This window comes from Myotis yumanensis, unplaced genomic scaffold (genome assembly GCF_028538775.1).
Source record: "Myotis yumanensis isolate MYYU_CA2020_CCGP unplaced genomic scaffold, mMyoYum1.0.hap1 SCAF_16, whole genome shotgun sequence".
Classification (NCBI taxonomy): domain Eukaryota; kingdom Metazoa; phylum Chordata; class Mammalia; order Chiroptera; family Vespertilionidae; genus Myotis; species Myotis yumanensis.
In genome coordinates this window covers 22,582,781-22,587,111 of record NW_027223767.1, presented here as the reverse complement: position 1 = coordinate 22,587,111, position 4,331 = coordinate 22,582,781, and the positions used below count along the sequence as shown (strand labels likewise).

The 4,331-nt window shown below is 46.7% G+C and overlaps 1 non-coding gene across 1 annotated transcript; it reads right to left on the bottom strand.

Annotated features, from left to right (window-relative positions):
- Positions 1-1,112: 1,112 nt before the first annotated feature.
- Positions 1,113-1,184, bottom strand: TRNAT-CGU (transfer RNA threonine (anticodon CGU)). Its single transcript has one exon. It is a non-coding gene; the product is annotated as a tRNA-Thr (tRNA).
- Between the last annotated feature and the right edge of the window lie 3,147 nt (positions 1,185-4,331).

Below are 4,331 nucleotides of genomic sequence, written 5' to 3'. Positions count from 1 at the left end.
GTTGACTTCTTCTGTACCTTGACCCTCTTTTATTGATTTGGCGTGGCTCATCCATCCCCCTCTGTTGGGATGGAATTCTCACCTCCAGCTACTGCAGGAAACCCAATGTCCAGCCTCAGAGTTCCAAGGATCGGTAGTCCAAATTCAGAGACAGGATTTAAGGCAATACCCAGTAGTTCAGGAAATTTCTCCCTCCTATCCCTGGATATTTGGAATCTGCCTTTATTTGCATTCAGTAACAATTCCATGTTGACACTGACACCTAGTTCAGCATTCCCTTGAAAAGCCAAGCATCTCTTCCATTTATTGGAATATTAGGGAAATGATAAATATATTTCCCTGGTGCCTGAGTCCACATCCTATCTTTTGATAACCCTAGACACTATTCCAAAGAGACTTTCAGTCCACCTGAAGTTCCCTTTGGTGAACTGCATTGAAAGGTAATGTGACTTTTGGTCACATTAACAGAAGTATGGAATGTAGAATGAGGGAGGTTAAGTTCCATTAGTGAGACTATATCTGGAGTAGTATTTTCAGTGCTGAGTGTCACAATCAAAGAAAGGGACAGACAGGCTGGAGCGTATCCGAATGGGAAGCACTCAACATAATATCCTATTAAATTGGGCGGTCTACCTTAGAGATGACTTGGGGGGTGTCATAGCTGGCTAGGGCCAGACTCAAAGACTCAGTTCACAAGGGCTGGGAAAGGAATAAGCACCCACCAACTGAACAATGTGGTTGGCTTCCTGATTCAGACAAAAAAGGCAGGGGGCATGCCGCACGGTGTGGTTCACTCACCTTTCAAGGAACAAATAGAAACCAATAAAACCCATCTCCAGAAGCTTAAAATGCCCTTTCTGGGAAGTGCTCCCACCCTCAAGACATACAAAACCAGCATGACAGGACCACACTTGGCTATTCCAAGGCTTAGTGTGAGCTGTTCACCTTGGGTGTAGGTGTCCCCATCAGCAACACAGGGATCCCAGACATGTCTGCCCTGTGCAAGGCTTATGAACAAAACCCGAAAAGTTAAAAAAGCCAAGTAGCAGAAGGTGGGGACAGCGCACAAGAGGCCACCAGAGGCCCACTGCCTAACCCCAACCTGAAAGTCCAGGCACGGACGGGGTTCGAACCCGCGATCTTCGGTTTACGAGACCGACGCCTTACCACTTGGCCACCGCGCCCGACAGCCAAGCCAACGTTCGAAGCTCTCAGTGGAGGGCAAGTGGCGCAGGCGCAGAGGGGCGACGCCCCGCCCCCGGCCCCGCCCCGCCAGCCCGCCCCGCTCCCCCGCCCACTGGGACCGCAGCCAGGCGGCCCGCATCCTGCGGGCTGTGGGGCTCGACCCATAGAGCTTGAGAGCCCGCCCGTCCTCACCCCGTCGCCGTCGCCGCCAGCGCCCCCGGGGGGCAGGGCGCCCGCAGAGCCTGGGATGGGGCCCAGAGCCCTGGTGCAGAAAAACCACGACAAATGCGTTACCACGGGAGCGGAAGCGGAGACCGCGGCCCCCAGCGAGCCCGGGCCAAGCATCTGCACTAGCCTCTCTGCCCGATCTGTGAGCCGCCATGGGACCTTGGCCCGGTCATTTCTGTCCAGGCGGTGCAAGCATGGACGGGACTGGCCCTGGAGGAAGATGCAGGGAGCCAGGAGGGCTGGGGCCAGGCTGCAGGGGTCAGGAGAAGTCACCTTTCCTCACTGATCCCGCAGGAACCACCCTCTGTGTAAACAAAACCTTCCCCCGGTTGCTTTTGCTCCTGCCTGCCTTGCCCTTCAACCCCTGGCACTAGCCTTGGGCACGAGACGCCGAATAAACATCATTTTAAACAAGGTGGCCTTGCCCAGGAGGAAGCCATGTGGGCGCACAAGGCGATTCTCACAGATATTCCTGGGGCGACAGTGCTGGCGGGAGTGAAGAACTGGCTGTGACCTGGATGGAGGAGCCTGAGTCTGCCCATACCATGGATCAGGTCACTATTAAAAGGAATGAGCTAGATTCAAAGGGACAATTATCATAGAGTGAGCAAGCATGATGTAGGACAACACATAGCATTTATTATTAAAGTAAACGGAAAGACGAAGCAGGGTATAAAGGAGACTGGACAGGAGACTTTATTGGTAATGTTTTTATTCTGTAAAAGGCAAAAAGCTGAAACAGTGAAAATATGAGGACTTATACTACATATTTTTGTAGATTTTGTATTTTTGTTAAATTAAAAAAAGAAGAAAGAAATGAAATCCCTCTGTGCTTGTTTGGCCTCTGGCCACAGCGTCTGTTCTAAGAGAGGTGCCAGGGGATGGGCGGGGGAGGAAGAGCCGCCTCTCAGGGTGGGCGGGGCACCTGCCAGCCTCCCTCTGGGCCCAGCCTCCTGTACACGCACCCACCGCGGGTACACAAACCCAGTCTGGCATTGCCCACCCTGCCACTGCCACGGCCATTCTTGCATACTTGCAGAACTTTAAGAAAAGTATAGATTGTGGTGATTTGGGAAAACCCAGAAAAGCTATTGTGTGTGGTAAAGAACATAAAATTTACCATCGTAACCATTTTAAGATGGACACTATAGTCATGTTAACTATGTGCACATTGTTGTGCAACAGACCCCTGGAACTTTTCATCTTGCAAAACTGAATCTCTATTCCCACTGAACAGCAACTCCCCTAATCCCTCTATCTCCAGCCCCTGGCAAGCCCCAATCTGCTTTCTGTTTTTAGGAGTTTGACTACTCAGGGTACCTCATACGAGTAGAATCACACAGTATTTGTCTTTTTGTGGTTGGCATAATGTCACTTAGCAGAACGTCTTCAAGGTGTATACATATAGTCACATGACATGATTTCCTTTATCAAGGCCCAATGATATTCCATCAAATGTTTCTTTATCCACGCATCCCAAATGGAGTTTAGCTCACTTCCACATCTTGGCCATCACGCATAATGCTGCAATGAACATGAGTGTGCAAATATACTGAGATCCTGTCTTCAATTCTTTTGGATATATACCCAGAAGGGGATAGCTGGGTCATATGGGAATTTTAATTTTTTGAGGAACCTACATACTGTTTTCCATAGTGGCTGTCCTAATTTACATTCCCACCAACAGTGCACAAGGGTTCCAATTTCTCCACATTCATGTCAATACTTGTGTTGCTGTTTTATATGGCCATCCTAATGGGTATGAGATCGTATCTCATTGTGGCTGGATGTGCAATTCCCTAATTAGTGATGAAGGGCATCTTTTCATATGCGTATTGGCTATCTGGGAAAATGTCTATTCAAGTCCTTTGACAATTTTTATCCAGGTTATTTGTGTTTTTTCATTGTTGAGTTGTAGTTCTTTATATATCCTGGATATTAGCCTCTTATGAAATACACGGTTTGCAAATATTTTCTCACACACTGTAGGTTAATTTTTCACTGTTGATTGTTTCCTTTACTCTGCAAGATTTTTAAGGTTGATGTAGTCTCATTTGTCTATTTCTAAACCTGTTGCCTGTGCTTTTGGTGTCATATCCCAGAAGTCATTGCCAAAGCCAATGTCATGAAACTTTCCCTATTTTTCCTTCTAAGAGATATCAATTCAGATCTTATGTTTAGGTCTTTAATCTATTTAGAGGTAATTTTTGTATATGGTGTAAGTATCCAACTTCATTCTTTTGCATGTGATTATCCAGTTTTCCCAGCACCATTTGTTCAAGACAGGAACATTTTTAACAGCACTTTTAAGAAGAGAATTCCAAGCACCTGCAGTCTTACCACCAGAGAGAAGCACAGTGCCTGCACTCTCATGTGTATAAAACACACTGTAATTCATTGATTCTGAGATACATGTTCTTTTCACATTATAAATTAGAAATCGGGGTGACAACGGATTTACAGGTGATGGAGTCTTACAGTGTTTTTGTGTTGTTTTTTTTTCCTTTTCAGGGGCACATAAGGGTTCTTTTTTTAAATAATGAATCTGATGAAAGAGCATTTACAGTACAGTTAGGAGCGTCAGACTCATTTTCACCTTTTTGTGTTGCATGGTGTTCTGATTTTTCTCACTTAGTAGGATGAGCATTTCCTTATAAGTGGATCATTTCCTTGACAGATGTAAGGCTCCAATGCAGGGTGTTGGTGCTGGGGACGCCGGGGGAGGAGTGGGGTAATATGGGAACACTGTGCTTTCCATTCAGTTTTGTTGTGGACCTAAAACTTCTCTAAGAGTCAATTTTTAAAAAAAAACCTTAAAAAAAGTAGATAATTTTTGAATCCTTCTTTCTTTCTGACCCACCTGCTATGAGTCACGGCCAGCCCTGGGCTGCATTGGGTTGTTCACTGATGGGGATCAC